The following is a 17500-nucleotide window of genomic DNA, read 5'->3' as shown; positions in this document are numbered from 1 at the left end:
CCGGCCCGGCCTACGTGCGTGCACCTGGACGGGGCGTCGTGTGCGTGCAGTGTCCCGTCTGCAACGCGGTGCCCACACACCACCTCGGGCGCAACGACCTGCGCTCACATGTGGGCCGAGTGCACCTTGGTGCATGTTCGGGGCGCCTCGGGTGCACGCTCGATCTTGCCCCGGTGCACCAAGGCGCTCGGTTTGCCCCGGGTGCGCACTTGGTGCAAGGTGGGCACCCAAAATAGGGATCAAGCACCAAAACACAAGTTTCGGGATGCAAAATGGGACCCAAGGACCACAAATGCGTTCCAAGACCCATGATGGGTCCACGAGAACAAAAATGTGTTCCGAGACTTAATAAACAAATATTGGGTTTTAGGAGAAGAAACATGCTCTGATGCCCAAAACGAGAATCGACCCCGAAAAGGCCACAGGCCAAAAGTGGGATGCGAGACAAAAAAAAATGGGACCCGAGGACCAAAATTGGGTTCCCAGGTCGAAGACAGGGCAACCGGACAAGAAACGACCTCTAAGGCTCGAAATGAGTCCCGACGACTAAAACTTGACAAGAAGCACCCATCAGGCACCCAACTCGACACCCATGGGATGCCGACCCACCCGGGCTTCCACCTAGCACACCTTGGCACCCACCCACCCTCGCACCCAACCTCGCACCCAACTTAGCACCTTTGAACCCACATTGGCACTCACCCTGACCCTGGCACCTTGGAACCCACATTGGCACTCACCTTGACCCTGGCACCCACCTTTGCACTCACCTTGGGACCCACCCTGGCTCCCACCTCGGCACCCACCCAGACACCCACCTTGGTTCCTTGGCACCCACCTTGGATCCTTGGCACCCACCCCGACACCCACCTTGGCACGCAACTTGGCTACTTGCCACCCACCTTGGCTCCTTGACGCCCACCCCGACAACCACCCCGTGACCTACCCTGGCTAGGGTTGGTGCACACCCACCCTGGTGCCCACCTTGGCACCCACCCCATGACCCACCTTGGCACGCACCTTAGTACCCACCCCGTTACCCACCCTAGGACCCACCCCGTGACCCACCTTGGCCAGGGTGGGTGCCTTGGTGCGCACAACTTGCCTGGGCTGCACACCAGGGCGGGCTCAAGATGGCACCCGCGTTCCGTTTTTTTCACTATCTTTCAAAACGGAAATTTTAAAATCTCGTTTTTTTTTTTTTTTTGCCTTTTCTGGAAATTAGTGAAGGCAGCGCATCAAAGGTGCGCAATGCTGGTGCGAACCCGGGAGCGCTCCGATGTGTGCTCCAAGGTGCGGCGTGCACGAAGTCCGAGCCCGGCTTGCCCCGGGTGCGCACCTCGCGTGCACCTTCGCCGGGGTGAGCACCTTGGCTGGGTTGCGCGCCCTGGTGCGCACCAAGGAGCGCTCTGAAGTGTGCTCCAAGGTGCGGCGTGCACGAAGTCGGAGCTCGGTTTGCCCCGGGTGTGCACCTCGGGTGCGCACCTCGCGTGCACCTTCGCTGCGGTGGGCACCTTGGCTGGGTTGCGCGCCTTGGTGGGCACCATGCAGTGCACGAAGTCGGAGCCCGGTTTGCCCCGGGCGCGCACCTCCGCCAGGGTGGGCACCTTGGTGCGCACAACTTGCCTGGGCTGCGCACCAGGAAGGGCTCAAGATGGCACCCGCGTTCCGTTTTTTTCACTATCTTTCAGAACGGAAATTTTAAAATATCGTTTTTTTTTGCCTTTTCTGGAAATTAGTGAAGGCAGCGCATCAAAGGTGCGCAACGCTGGTGCGAACCTGGGAGCGCTCCGATGTGTGCTCCAAGGTGCGGCGTGCACGAAGTCGGAGCCCGGTTTGCCCCGGGTGCGCCCTGGTGGGCACCATGGTGCGCACCAAGGAGCGCTCCGAAGTGTGCTCCAAGGTGCGGCCTGCACGAAGTCGGAGCCCGGTTTGCCCCGGGCGTGCACCGCGAGTGGGCACCTTGGTGCGCATGCCTTGCCTGGGCTGCGCACCAGGGCGGGCTCAAGATGGCACCCGCGTTCCGTTTTTTTCACTATCTTTCAAAACGGAAATTTTAAAATCTCATTTTTTTTTGCCTTTTCTGGAAATTAGTGAAGGCAGCGCATCAAAGGTGCGCACCTCGCTGCCCACCACGGTGCGCAACGCCGGTGGGCACCCGGGAGTGCTTCGAAGTGTGCTCCAAGGTGCTGCGTGCACGTTGTCGGAGCCCGGTTTGCCCCGGGTGCGCACCTCGCGTGCACCTTCGTCGGGGTGGGCACCTTGGCTGGGTTTGCCCCGGCTGCGCTCCGAAGCGGGGTTATTGGAGCGCCGCCTCTTTTTTTGTCGGAGCGTTTGGTGGGGTTTCTCGCATTGGCTCTTCCCAGGCCCGGTTGCCACCCTGGCGCGCACGAAGTCGGAAGTAGGGTTAATTGCCCGGGTGCGCACCTTTGCCAGGGTGGGCACCTTACCTGGGCTGTGCACCCGGGCGGGCTCAAGATGGCACCCGCGTTCCGTTTTTTTCACTATCTTTCAAAACGGAAATTTTAAAATCTCCTCTTTTTTTTGCCTTTTCTGGAAATTAGTGAAGGCAGCGCATCAAAGGTGCGCACCTCGCTGCCCACCTTGGTGTGCTCTGAGGTGCGCACCCGGGAGCGCTACGAAGTGTGCTCCAAGGTGCGGCGTGCACGTTGTCGGAGCCCGGTTTGCCCCGGGTGCGCACCTCGCCTGCACCTTGGCCGGGGTGGGCACCCTGGCTGGGTTTGCCCAGGGTGCGCTCCGAAGCGGGGTTACTGGAGCGCCCCCTCTTTTTTTGTCAGAGCGTTTGGTGGGGTTTCTCGCATTGGCTCTTCCCAGGCCCGGTTGTTGGGTGCGCTCCCACCCTGGCGCGCGCGAAGTTGGAAGTTGGGTTAATTGCCCGGGCGCGCACCTTCGCCAGGGTGGGCACCTTGGTGCGCACACCTTGGCTGGGCTGCGCACCAGGGCGGGCTCAAGATGGCACCAGCATTCCCTTTTTCTCACTATCTTTCAAAACGGAAATTTTAAAATCTCGTTTTCTTTTGCCTTTTATGGAAATTAGTGAAGGCATCGCATCAAAGGTGCGCACCTCGCTGCCCACCTTGGTGTGCTCCGAGGTGCCCACCACGGTGCGCTCCGAGGTGCCCACCACGGTGCGCAACGCCGGTGCGAACCCGGGAGCGCCCCGATGTGTGCTCCAAGGTGCGGCGTGCACGAAGCCGGACCCCGGTTTGCCCCGGGTGCGCACCTCGCGTGCACCTTGGTGCGCACACCTTGGCTGGGTTGCGCGGCCTGGTGGGCACCATGGTGCGCACCAAGGAGCGCTCCGAAGTGTGCTCCAAGGTGCGGCGTGCACGAAGTCCTAGCCCGGTTTGCCCCGGGTGCGCACCTTCGCCGCGGTGGGCACCATGGCGTGCACGAAGTCGGAGCCCGGTTTGCCCCGGGTGCGCACCTCGCGTGCACCTTCGCCGGGGTGGGCACCTCGGCTGGGTTGCGCGCCCTGGTGCGCACCAAGGAGCGCTCCGAAGTGTGCTCCAAGGTGCGGCGTGCACGAAGTCGGAGCCCGGTTTGCCCCGGGTGCGCACCTTCGCCGCGGTGGGCACCCTGGTGCGCACCATGGCGTGCACGAAGTCGGAGCCCGGTTTGCCCCGGGTGCGCACCTCGCGTGCACCTTCGGCGGGGTTGCGCGCCCTGGTGCGCACCAAGGAGCGCTCCGAAGTGTGCTCCAAGGTGCGGCGTGCACGAAGTCGGAGCCCGGTTTGCCCCGGGTGCGCACCTCGCGTGCACCTTCGGCGGGGTTGCGCGCCCTGGTGGGCACCATGGTGCGCACCAAGGAGCGCTCCGAAGTGTGCTCCAAGGTGCGGCGTGCACGAAGTCGGAGCCCGGTTTGCCCCGGGTGCGCACCTCGCGTGCACCTTCGCCGCGGTGGGCACCATGGCGTGCACGAAGTCGGAGCCCGGTTTGCCCCGGGTGCGCACCTCGCGTGCACCTTCGCCGGGGTGGGCACCTCGGCTGGGTTGCGCGCCCTGGTGCGCACCAAGGAGCGCTCCGAAGTGTGCTCCAAGGTGCGGCGTGCACGAAGTCGGAGCCCGGTTTGCCCCGGGTGCGCACCTCGCGTGCACCTTCGCCGCGGTGGGCACCATGGCGTGCACGAAGTCGGAGCCCGGTTTGCCTCGGGTGCGCACCCCGCGTGCACCTTCGCCGGGGTGGGCACCTCGGCTGGGTTGCGCGCCCTGGTGCGCACCAAGGAGCGCTCCGAAGTGTGCTCCAAGGTGCGGCGTGCACGAAGTCGGAGCCCGGTTTGCCCCGGGTGCGCACCTCGCGTGCACCTTCGCCGCGGTGGGCACCTTGGCTGGGTTGGGCACCATTGAGCGCTCCGAAGTGTGCTCCAAGGTGCGCACCATGGCCCTCCAAGGTGCGCAGCATGGCGTGCACGAAGTCGGAGCCCGGTTTGCCCCGGGTGCGCACCTCGCGTGCACCTTCGCCAGGGTGGGCACCTCGGTGCGCACACCTTCTCAATGTTTTCTTGCCTTTTCTGGAAATTGGTGAAGGCAGCGCATCAAAGGTGCGCACCTCGGTGTGCTCCGAGGTGCGAACCCGAGAGCGCTCCGAGGTGCCCACGAAGTCGAAAGTCGGGTTAATTGCATTGTTTTCCCCGGGTGCGCTCCGAGGTGCGCAACATCGGTGCGCACCAAGGAGGGCTCCGAAGTGTGCTCCAAGGTGCGCACGATTCGGAGCTCGGTTTGCCCGGGGTGCGCACACCTTGGCTGGGTTGCGCACCCTTTGTGCGCTCCAAGGTGCGCACGAAGTCGGAGCTCGGTTTGCCCCGGGTGCGCACCTTCGCCAGGGTGCGCACCTTGATGCGCACGCCTTGGCTGGGCTGCGCACCTTGGTGGGCGCCATGGTGCGCACCTTTCGTGCGCTCCAAGGTGCGCACGAAGTCGGAGCTCGGTTTGCCCCGGGTGCGCACCTTGGTGGGCGCCATGGTGCACTCCGAGGTGCCCAAGATTGGTGCGCAACAAGGAGCGCTCCGAAGTGCGCTCCAAGGTGCGCAGGTGCGCGCGAAGTCGAAAGTTGGGTTAATTGTCCGGTTTGCCTCGGGTGCGCACCTTGCGTGCACCTTCGCCAGGGTGGGCGCCTTGGTGCGCACACCTTGGCTGGGCTGCGCACCCGGGCGCGCACACCTTGGCACCCGCGTTTCCTTCATTTTAAATTTTTTTTTTTTACAATCTCTCAAGTGGGAAATTCTATAATCTCAACTTTTTTTGCCTTTTCAGGAAACTTTTGAATGGAGCGCATCATTGGTGCGCTCCGAAGTGTGCTCCAAGGTGCGCACCTCTGGTGTGCTCCAAAGCTCTCTCCAGCTGCGTGCACCTGCCCCGGCCGCGCACCCGGCCCCGCCCAGCTTCGCTCACCTGTCCCGGGCGTCTGGTGCGGAACCTTAGAGTAAGAAACATCACCGTGCACCTTGGCCAACGTGCGCGACTCGACCGAGCGCGCACTGGCCGAGGTGCACACCGATTTCACCTGGGTGCGCGCGCAGCACCTCGGGCGCACCGGGGTGCGCGCACAACGCCCGGGTTGCACCGTGGCCTGTGTGCTCGGGGCGCCTCGGGTGCGCGCTCGGTGTCGCCCCCGCGCGCGCGGTAGTGCGGGCAGCGCACCCCGGCCCGGCCCGGCCCCGACGAGAACGCAAACGGGCAAAAGGTTTATTCAAATAGCATTGCGACGCCCGGCGAAAAACTAAGAAAGGGTGCAACACCGGGACTTCCCGGGAGGTCACCCATCCCAGTACTACTCCGGCCCAAGCGCGCTTAACTGCGGAGTTCTGATGGGATCCGGTGCACTAACGCTGGTATGATCGCACCCGTTATGAGCTTGTCGCAGTGTGTACTTAGCAAACCGCGACCCACGTGCGAATCCACCCCGGCCACCCACCCCCGTCGAGGTGCACACCCTCCCTCGCGAAGTGCGCCCCGTTCGCCAAGTGTGAGCCCTGCCCGGGTGCGCGCACCTTGCTAGGGCGTCGGGTGTGCACCCGGCCCGGCCTACGTGCGTGCACCTGGACGGGGCGTCGTGTGCGTGCAGTGTCCCGTCTGCAACGCGGTGCCCACACACCACCTCGGGCGCAACGACCTGCGCTCACATGTGGGCCGAGTGCACCTTGGTGCATGTTCGGGGCGCCTCGGGTGCACGCTCGATCTTGCCCCGGTGCACCAAGGCGCTCGGTTTGCCCCGGGTGCGCACTTGGTGCAAGGTGGGCACCCAAAATAGGGATCAAGCACCAAAACACAAGTTTCGGGATGCAAAATGGGACCCAAGGACCACAAATGCGTTCCAAGACCCATGATGGGTCCACGAGAACAAAAATGTGTTCCGAGACTTAATAAACAAATATTGGGTTTTAGGAGAAGAAACATGCTCTGATGCCCAAAACGAGAATCGACCCCGAAAAGGCCACAGGCCAAAAGTGGGATGCGAGACAAAAAAAAATGGGACCCGAGGACCAAAATTGGGTTCCCAGGTCGAAGACAGGGCAACCGGACAAGAAACGACCTCTAAGGCTCGAAATGAGTCCCGACGACTAAAACTTGACAAGAAGCACCCATCAGGCACCCAACTCGACACCCATGGGATGCCGACCCACCCGGGCTTCCACCTAGCACACCTTGGCACCCACCCACCCTCGCACCCAACCTCGCACCCAACTTAGCACCTTTGAACCCACATTGGCACTCACCCTGACCCTGGCACCTTGGAACCCACATTGGCACTCACCTTGACCCTGGCACCCACCTTTGCACTCACCTTGGGACCCACCCTGGCTCCCACCTCGGCACCCACCCAGACACCCACCTTGGTTCCTTGGCACCCACCTTGGATCCTTGGCACCCACCCCGACACCCACCTTGGCACGCAACTTGGCTACTTGCCACCCACCTTGGCTCCTTGACGCCCACCCCGACAACCACCCCGTGACCTACCCTGGCTAGGGTTGGTGCACACCCACCCTGGTGCCCACCTTGGCACCCACCCCATGACCCACCTTGGCACGCACCTTAGTACCCACCCTGTTACCCACCCTAGGACCCACCCCGTGACCCACCTTGGCCAGGGTGGGTGCACCCACCCTGGTGCCCACCTTGGCACCCACCCATCCTAGCACCCAGCCTGTGACCGGGCTTGGAACCCAACCTTGCACCCGTCTTGGCCAGTGTGGGTGCGCACCCATCCTGGCACCCACGTTGTGACACACCCTTTAACCCACGCACCCTAGCAGCCACGTTGGCACCCACCTTGGAACACAACCTAGCAACTTGGCACCCACCCCGTGACCCACCTTGGCATCCACCATAGCAGTCGCCCACTTGGCACCCACCTTGGAACCCAAGTTGGCACCCACCTCGGCACCCACCTTGACACTTGTGGACCCACCTTGCCACTCACCCTAGCATCGACCCATCCTAGCACCCACCCTGGCACCTTTGCACCCTAGCACTCACCCATCCTAGCACCTAACCTGTGACCCACCTTGACACTCACCCTCGCACCCACCTTGGAACCCAACCTAGCACCCACCCACCCTGACACCAACCCTAGCACCTACCCACCCTTGCACCCACCCTGTGACCCATCTTGGCACCCACCCATCCTACCACTCAACCTATCACCCACCTTCTCACCCACCTTGGCATCCACCTTAGCACCCACCCACACTGGCACCTTGGCACCCACCTCGGGCAAGGTGGGTGCACACCCACCCTGACACCCAATTTAGAACCAACCGAGCATGTTACCCACCTTGGCACCCACATTGCAGCCCACCCTAGTACCCACCCTATGACCCACATTGGCATCCACACCCTAGCACCCAGGCACCTCGACACCCGCCTTGACACGCACCCTAGCACTAAACCTGTGACCCACCTTGGAACTCACCCTAGAACCCACCCACCCTGTGAACCACCTTGGCATCCACCTTAGCACCCACCCACCTTGGCACCCACTCTAGCACTCACCCATCCTAACACCCAACTTGTTACCCACCTTGGCACCCGCCCTCGCGTCCACCTTGAAACCCACCCTAGCACCCACCCACGCAGGAGCCCACCTTGGCACCCAACCTAACACCCACGCATCCTGGCACCCAACTTGTGACCCACCTTGGAACCCACCCTAGTACCCACCTTTGAACCCACTATATCACCAACCCACCTTGGCACCCACCCTATGACCCTCTTTGGAATCCACCCTAGCACGCACCCACCCTGGCACCCACCATGGAGCGCACCCTAGCACCCACCCACCTCGGCACGCACCTCAACACCCACCTTGGTGTGCGCACTGCGCCAACCTCTCAAAGACCCTATGTGGTGCGCTCCAAAGTGTACACCTTTGGTGCGCTCCAAGGTGCGCACCTTTGGTGCACACCGAGGTGCACACCAAAGTGTGCACCGAGGTGAGCACCAAAGTGCACTCCAAGGTGCACACCAAGGCGTGCACCTTTGGTGCGGTCAATGCAAACGAATTCGGAAGTTGGGGTCGATGTCCTAATCGCTGCTGCAGACTACACGTATGAGAATCGGACAAATAGCTTTATATAGGGGAGGTGTTGCGTTTGATGGGTCGACTCCCCTGGTTGTGTGCACTGCACCAACTTCAAAGACCCTGTCTTGTTTAAGAAGTCAAAAGTTGGGGTGGATGTCCTAATCATTGCTGCAGTCTACGCATGTATGAGAATCAGACAAATAGCTTATATAGGGGAGGTGTTGCATTCGGTGGGTTGACTCCCCTGGTTGTGCGCACTGCGCCAACCTCAAAGACCCCGCATAGCAGAAGAAGTCGGAAGTCGGATTTTGGTGAGCACCAAGGCGTGCACCTTTGGTGCGGTCAACGCAGACGAATTCAGAAGTTGGGGTGGATGTCCTAATCGTTGTTGCAGGCTACACATGTATGAGAATCAGACAAATAGCTTATATAGGGGAGGTGTTGGGTTTGATGGGTCAACTCCCTTGGTTGTGCGCATTACGCCAACCTCAAAGACCTTGTTTTCGTTAAGAAGTCAAAAGTTGGGGTCAATGTCCTAATGGCTCCTGTAGGCTACACATGTATGAGAATCGGACAAATAGCTTATATAGGGGAGGTGTTGGGTTTGATGGGTCGACTCCCCTGGTTGTGCGCATTACGTCAACCTCAAAGACCTTGTTTTCGTTAAGAAGTCAAAAGTTGGGGTCGATGTCCTAATTGCTCCTGTAGACTACACATGTATGAGAATCAGACAAATAGCTTATATAGGGGAGGTGTTGGGTTTGATGGGTTGACTCCCCTAGTTGTTCGCATTACACCAACCTCAAAGACCTTGTTTTCGTTTAGAAGCCGAAAGTTGGGGTCGATGTCCTAATTGCTCCTGCAGGCTACGCATGTATGAGAATCAGACAAATAGCTTATATAGGGGAGGTGTTGGGTTTGATGGGTCGACTCCCCTGGTTGTGCGCATTGCGCCAACCTCAAAGACCCTGCATTGCGGATGAAGTCGAAAGTCAGAGTTTGGTGTGCTACAAGGTGTGGTCGAAGGTGCTCACCTAGGTGTGCACCTTTGGAGCGCAGGAAAAGTGCCCTCCAAAAGTGCGCACCTTTGGAGTGCACAAAAGTGCCCTCCAAAAGTGCGCACCTTTGGAGCGCACAAAAGTGCCCTCCAAAAAGTGCCCTCCAAAAGTGCGCACCTTTGGAGCGCACAAAAGTGCCCTCCAAAAAGTGCCCTCCAAAAGTGCGCACCTTTGGAGTGCAGAAAAGTGCCCTCCAAAAAGTGCCCTCCAAAAGTGTGCACCTTTGGAGTGCACAAAAGTGCCCTCCAAAAGTGCGCACCTTTGGAGCGCAGAAAAGTGCCCTCCAAAAAGTGCCCTCCAAAAGTGCGCACCTTTGGAGTGCAGAAAAGTGCCCTCCAAAAAGTGCCCTCCAAAAGTGCGCACCTTTGGAGCGCAGAAAAGTGCCCTCCAAAAAGTGCCCTCCAAAAGTGCGCACCTTTGGAGCGCAGAAAAGTGCCCTCCAAAAAGTGCCCTCCAAAAGTGCGCACCTTTGGAGCGCACAAAAGTGCCCTCCAAAAAGTGCCCTCCAAAAGTGCGCACCTTTGGAGCGCACAAAAGTGCCCTCCAAAAGTGCGCACCTTTGGAGCGCACAAAAGTGCCCTCCAAAAGTGCGCACTTTTGGTGCGCACCAAGGCGCTGGTTCGGTCGTTGCAGGCGAGTTCGGAAGTTGGGGTCGATGTCCTGAGCGGAGGTGCAAACTACACAGGTGTCGGAATCGGACAAATAGCTTATATAGGGGAGGTGTATGCTTCGATGGGTCGACTCCCCAGGTTGAGCGCACCGCGCCAACCTCAAAGACCCTACGGTATGGATGAAGTCGGAAGTTGGGTCCGATGACCGATTCGATTAGTAGGTATGCTCATGAGGTCGGAATTTGGGTCCGATGACCTGCCATGTGCAGGAAGGCGAATGTTGGCACTGTGCGTTGCAAGGTGCACACCAAGGTGCTGGTGCGGTCTTTTTAGTCGAGTTCGGAAGTTGGGGTCGATGTCCTGATCGGAGGTGCAAGCTACACAGGTGTGGGAATCGGACAAATAGCTTATATAGGGGAGGTGTATGCTTCGTTGGGTCGACTCCCCGGGTTGAGCGCACCGCGCCAACCTCAAAGACCCTACGGTATGGATGAAGTCGGAAGTTGGGTCCGATGACCGATTCGATATGTAGGCATACTCGCGAGGTCGGAATTTGGGTCCGATGACCTGCCATGTGCAGGAAGGCGAATGTTGGCACTGTGCGTTGCAAGGTGCGCACCAAGGCGCTGGTTCGGTCGTTGCAGGCGAGTTCGGAAGTTGGGGTCGATGTCCTGATCGGAGGTGCAAACTACACAGGTGTGGGAATCGGACAAATAGCTTATATAGGGGAGGTGTATGCTTCGTTGGGTCGACTCCCCGGGTTGAGCGCACCGCGCCAACCTCAAAGACCCTACGGTATGGATGAAGTCGGAAGTTGTGTCCGATGACCGATTCGATATGTAGGCATACTCGCGAGGTCGGAATTTGGGTCCGATGACCTGCCATGTGCAGGAAGGCGAATGTTGGGACTGTGCGTCGCAAGGTGCGCACCAAGGCGCTGGTGCCGTCGTTGCAGTCGAGTTCGGAAGTTGGGGTCGATGTCCTGGTCAGAGGTGCAAACTACACAGGTGTGGGAATCGGACAAATAGCTTATATAGGGGAGGTGTATGCTTCGATGGGTCGACTCCCCGGGTTGAGCGCACCGCGCCAACCTCAAAGACCCTACAGTATGGATGAAGTCGGAAGTTGGGTCCGATGACCGATTCGATACGTAGGCATATTGGCGAGGTCTGAATTTGTGTCCGATGACCTGCCATGCGCAGGAAGGCGGAATTTGGGTCCGATGACCGAGTTGATGGCGTGCCATGCGCAGAAAGGCGGAATTTGGGTCCGATGACCGAGTTGATGTTGATGGCCCGCCATGCACAGGAAGGCGGAATTTGGGTCCGATGACCGATTTGAAGGCGTGCCATGCGCAGAAAGGCGGAGTTTGGGTCCGATGACCGAGTTGATATTGATGGCCCGCCATGCGCAGGAAGGCGGAATTTGGGTCCGATGACCTGACATACGCATGGAGTCCGACTCGGGGGCCGATGTTCGATTCGATGACTTGCATTGTGGGTAAAGTCGGAAGTTGTGGTCTTTGACCCGATTCGATGACCAGACTTCGGCTGCTTGAGAATCGGACAAATAACTTATATAGGGGAGGTAGTGTTCTCGAGCATCCTCCCCCCGTGCCCGTTTATGTCGATTGATGCTGGTGCTCGACTGGTTGGAGCGCTCGGATGCAAAAATCTTGCACCAGGATTTATCGATTGTGATGGACACGGCAAGTCTCCTGATTGCTATGCAGGAGCTCATCGTGAATCTCTATGCGGCCTTGGTATGGACTCGACCTGCGGAATGGTTCGGCAATGGTAGTCGCTCCAACACGTCCTTGCAATGGCCACAGAGGTGATTCGACTAGAGCTCCAGTCTAGCTTTTGGGTTGCTTGGCGGACTGGTATAGCCGCGATCGAGTTCCGGCCATGAACGTTTTAGATAGCTCTTGGGCTTTCTGGGACGGAAGTCGGAAGTTTGGGCTGTTGTCCGATTTGATGACCATTCTTCGGATGTGTGAGAATCGGACAAATAACTTATATAGGGGACTGTGTTGTCTCACGCAGCCCCCTCCGTGCCCCTCTATCTCGACCGATGTTGGTGCTTGAAAGGGTTGGGATCGCTCGGATTTATAAACGTGCACCACCATTTGTCGAGTGTGAGGGACGCGGCAGGTCTCCTAAATGCTATACGGGCGCTCTCTGAGAATCTCTATCCGGCCTCGACACAGACTAGTCTTGCTGAATGGTTTGGCACTGGTAGTCGATCCAACACGTCGTTGTTGTGGCCGCCTAGGCGATTCGATTCGAGCCCCCGTCTAGCTTTTGGGTTGCTTGGCGGATTTTGCCCTATCCGCAAGTGAGCTCGGTCCCTAAACGTTCGAGAAACCCGATTGCTATGCGCCGACTCTCTTTCTTGCGAGCCTCCATCTAGCTTTTGGGTCTCTACGGAACGGAAGTCGGAATCTGGGACCGTTGTTTGATTCGACGAGGCAGACTACGGTTGTGCGAGAATCGGACAAATAACTTATATAGGGGAGGTGTTGACTGGAGCATTCTCCCCCGTGCCCCTCTAACTCGACCAATGCTGGCGCTCGAACGGTGGTAGCGCTCGGATTTTCGTTGAGCGCCAGCATTGGTCGATTTAGAGGGGCATGCGAGATTCCCGAATGCTATGCGAGGGCTCTAACGGAAATGTCTATTGGTTTCGGTATGGATGCAATTGCGAGTGGTTCGGCAAAGGTAGTCGTTCCGATGCGTCCATGTCGTGGCCAAATCGATAATTCGATTTGAGCCCTCGTATAGCATTTGGGTCTCTCGATGTGATTCCGCATTCCAGTCCCTTTGGGCACTGCTTGAGCCGCATCCCAGGGGGTTCCCTTCCCAATAATCTGCCTCGCAACCCGATTGCTATGCGGTGAGGCTCCTCGGCCGCCTCGGAACTATCTGTGTATCAGACGCATCGCGGGATAAGGGGTTGGCAACGGTAGTCGCCCCAAGCGCGTCCGATGCTTGGACCATTCCGAGGCGGCCCTGAAGCCTCTTCCGTCTAGCCGTTGGGTCCTTCTCGCCGCATCCCTTGCCTCGCACCCCGATTGCTATGCGGTGAGGCTCCTCGGCCGCCTTGGAACTATCTGTGTATCAGACGCATCGCGGGATAAGGGGTTGTCACTGGTAGTCGCCCCAAGCGCGTCCGATGCTTGGACCATTCCGAGGCGGCCCTGAAGCCTCTTCCGTCTAGCCGTTGGGTCCTTCTCGCCGCATCCCTCGACTCGCACCCCGATTGCTATGCGGTGAGGCTCCTCGGCCGCCTTGGAACTATCTGTGTATCGGACGCGTCGCGGGATAAGGGGTTGTCACTGGTAGTCGCCCCAAGCGCGTCCGATGCTTGGACCATTCCGAGGCGGCCCTGAAGCCTCTTCCGTCTAGCCGTTGGGTCCTTCTCGCCGCATCCCTCGCCTCGCACCCCGATTGCTATGCGGTGAGGCTCCTCGGCCGCCTTGGAACTATCTGTGTATCGGACGCGTCGCGGGATAAGGGGTTGTCACTGGTAGTCGCCCCAAGCGCGTGCGATGCATGGACCATTCCCAGGCGGCCCTGAAGCCTCTTCCGTCTAGCCGTTGGGTCCTTCTCGCCGCATCCCTCGCCTCGCACCCCGATTGCTATGCGGTGAGGCTCCTCGGCCGCCTTGGAACTATCTGTGTATCGGACGCGTCGCGGGATAAGGGGTTGTCACTGGTAGTCGCCCCAAGCGCGTCCGATGCTTGGACCATTCCGAGGCGGCCCTGAAGCCTCTTCCGTCTAGCCGTTGGGTCCTTCTCGCCGCATCCCTCGCCTCGCACCCCGATTGCTATGCGGTGAGGCTCCTCGGCCGCCTTGGAACTATCTGTGTATCGGACGCGTCGCGGGATAAGGGGTTGTCACTGGTAGTCGCCCCAAGCGCGTCCGATGCTTGGACCATTCCGAGGCGGCCCTGAAGCCTCTTCCGTCTAGCCGTTGGGTCCTTCTCGCCGCATCCCTCGCCTCGCACCCCGATTGCTATGCGGTGAGGCTCCTCGGCCGCCTTGGAACTATCTGTGTATCGGACGCGTCGCGGGATAAGGGGTTGTCACTGGTAGTCGCCCCAAGCGCGTCCGATGCTTGGACCATTCCGAGGCGGCCCTGAAGCCTCTTCCGTCTAGCCGTTGGGTCCTTCTCGCCGCATCCCTCGCCTCGCACCCCGATTGCTATGCGGTGAGGCTCCTCGGCCGCCTTGGAACTATCTGTGTATCGGACGCATCGCGGGATAAGGGGTTGTCACTGGTAGTCGCCCCAAGCGCGTCCGATGCTTGGACCATTCCGAGGCGGCCCTGAAGCCTCTTCCGTCTAGCCGTTGGGTCCTTCTCGCCGCATCCCTCGCCTCGCACCCCGATTGCTATGCGGTGAGGCTCCTCGGCCGCCTTGGAACTATCTGTGTATCGGACGCGTCGCGGGATAAGGGGTTGTCACTGGTAGTCGCCCCAAGCGCGTCCGATGCTTGGACCATTCCGAGGCGGCCCTGAAGCCTCTTCCGTCTAGCCGTTGGGTCCTTCTCGCCGCATCCCTCGCCTCGCACCCCGATTGCTATGCGGTGAGGCTCCTCGGCCGCCTTGGAACTATCTGTGTATCGGACGCGTCGCGGGATAAGGGGTTGTCACTGGTAGTCGCCCCAAGCGCGTCCGATGCTTGGACCATTCCGAGGCGGACCTGAAGCCTCTTCCGTCTAGCCGTTGGGTCCTTCTCGCCGCATCCCTCGCCTCGCACCCCGATTGCTATGCGGTGAGGCTCCTCGGCCGCCTTGGAACTATCTGTGTATCGGACGCGTCGCGGGATAAGGGGTTGTCACTGGTAGTCGCCCCAAGCGCGTCCGATGCTTGGACCATTCCGAGGCGGCCCTGAAGCCTCTTCCGTCTAGCCGTTGGGTCCTTCTTGCCGCATCCCTCGCCTCGCACCCCGATTGCTATGCGGTGAGGCTCCTCGGCCGCCTTGGAACTATCTGTGTATCGGACGCGTCGCGGGATAAGGGGTTGTCACTGGTAGTCGCCCCAAGCGCGTCCGATGCTTGGACCATTCCGAGGCGGCCCTGAAGCCTCTTCCGTCTAGCCGTTGGGTCCTTCTCGCCGCATCCCTCGCCTCGCACCCCGATTGCTATGCGGTGAGGCTCCTCGGCCGCCTTGGAACTATCTGTGTATCGGACGCATCGCGGGATAAGGGGTTGTCACTGGTAGTCGCCCCAAGCGCGTCCGATGCTTGGACCATTCCGAGGCGGCCCTGAAGCCTCTTCCGTCTAGCCGTTGGGTCCTTCTCGCCGCATCCCTCGCCTCGCACCCCGATTGCTATGCGGTGAGGCTCCTCGGCCGCCTTGGAACTATCTGTGTATCGGACGCGTCGCGGGATAAGGGGTTGTCACTGGTAGTCGCCCCAAGCGCGTCCGATGCTTGGACCATTCCGAGGCGGACCTGAAGCCTCTTCCGTCTAGCCGTTGGGTCCTTCTCGCCGCATCCCTCGCCTCGCACCCCGATTGCTATGCGGTGAGGCTCCTCGGCCGCCTTGGAACTATCTGTGTATCGGACGCGTCGCGGGATAAGGGGTTGTCACTGGTAGTCGCCCCAAGCGCGTCCGATGCTTGGACCATTCCGAGGCGGCCCTGAAGCCTCTTCCGTCTAGCCGTTGGGTCCTTCTCGCCGCATCCCTCGCCTCGCACCCCGATTGCTATGCGGTGAGGCTCCTCGGCCGCCTTGGAACTATCTGTGTATCGGACGCGTCGCGGGATAAGGGGTTGTCACTGGTAGTCGCCCCAAGCGCGTCCGATGCTTGGACCATTCCGAGGCGGACCTGAAGCCTCTTCCCTCTAGCCGTTGGGGCTTTCTCGCCGCATCCCTCGCCTCGCACCCCGATTGCTATTCGGTGAGGCTCCTCGGCCGCCTTGGAACTATCTGTGTATCGGACGCATCGCGGGATAAGGGGTTGGCAGTGGTAGTCGCCCCAAGCGCGTCCGATGCTTGGACCATTCCGAGGCGGCCCTGCAGCCTCTTCCGTCTAGCCGTTGGGGCCATCTCGCTGCATCCCCCACCTCGCACCACGATTGCTATGCGGTGAGGCTCCTTGGCCGCCTCGGAACTATCTGTGTATCGGACGCATCGCGGGATAAGGGGTTGTCACTGGTAGTCGCCCCAAGCGCGTCCGATGCTTGGACTATTCCGAGGCGGCCCTGCAGCCTCTTCCGTCTAGCCGTTGGGGCCATCTCGCCGCATCCCCCAGCTCCTCGGCCGCCTCGGAACTATCTGTGTATCGGACGCATCGCGGGATAAGGGGTTGGCAGTGGTAGTCGCCCCAAGCGCGTTCGATGCTTGGACTATTCCGAGGCGGCCCCGCAGCCTCTTCCGTCTACCCTTTGGGGCCATCTCGCCGCATCCCTCGCCTCGCACCCCGATTGCTATGCGGTGAGGCTCCTCGGCCGCCTGGGAACTATCTTCGTATCGGATGCATCGCGGGATAAGGGGTTGTCACTGGTAGTCGCCCCAAGCGCGTCCGATGCTTGGACTATTCCGAGGCGGCCCTGTGGCCTCTTCCGTCTAGCCGTTGGGGCCATCTCGCCGCATCCCTCACCTCGCACCCCCATTGCTATGCGGTGAGGCTCCTCGGCCGCCTTGGAACTGTCTTCGTATCGGAAGCATCGCGGGATAAGGGGTTGTCACTGGTAGTCGCCCCAAGCGCGTCCGATGCTTGGACTATTCCGAGGCGGCCCTGCAGCCTCTTCCGTCTAGCCGTTGGGGCCATCTCGCCGCATCCCCCACCTCGCACCCGGATTGCTATGCGGTGAGGCTCCTCGGCCGCCTTGGAACTATCTTCGTATCGGACGCATCGCGGGATAAGGGGTTGTCACTGGTAGTCGCCCCAAGCGCGTCCGATGCTTGGACTATTCCGACGCGGCCCTGTGGCCTCTTCCGTCTAGCCGTTGGGGCCATCTCGCCGCATCCCCCACCTCGCACCCCGATTGCTATGCGGTGAGGCTCCTCGGCCGCCTTGGAACCATCTTCGTATCGGACGCATCGCGGGATGAGGGGTTGTCACTGGTAGTCGCCCCAAGCGCGTCCGATGCTTGGACCATTCCGAGGCGGCCCTGAAGCCTCTTCCGTCTAGCCGTTGGGGCCTTCCCGCCCCATCCCTCGCCTCGCACCCCCGATTGCTATGCGGTGAGGCTCCTCGGCCGCCTTGGAACCATCTGTGTATCGGACGCATCGCGGGATAAGGGGTTGGCACTGGTAGTCGCCCCAAGCGCGTCCGATGC

General features: G+C 60.3%; 1 non-coding gene across 1 annotated transcript; it reads right to left on the bottom strand.

The window, feature by feature from the left end:
* Nucleotides 1-5746: 5746 nt before the first annotated feature.
* LOC131869079 (5S ribosomal RNA) lies at nt 5747-5865 on the bottom strand. The gene has a single exon (XR_009367474.1). It is a non-coding gene; the product is annotated as a 5S ribosomal RNA (ribosomal RNA).
* Nucleotides 5866-17500: the final 11635 nt, after the last annotated feature.

This window comes from Cryptomeria japonica, unplaced genomic scaffold (genome assembly GCF_030272615.1).
Source record: "Cryptomeria japonica unplaced genomic scaffold, Sugi_1.0 HiC_scaffold_234, whole genome shotgun sequence".
In the NCBI taxonomy this organism is placed as follows: Eukaryota; Viridiplantae; Streptophyta; class Pinopsida; order Cupressales; family Cupressaceae; genus Cryptomeria; species Cryptomeria japonica.
The sequence above is the reverse complement of the archived record's forward strand: the minus strand, read 5'-3'. Positions and strand labels throughout refer to the sequence as shown.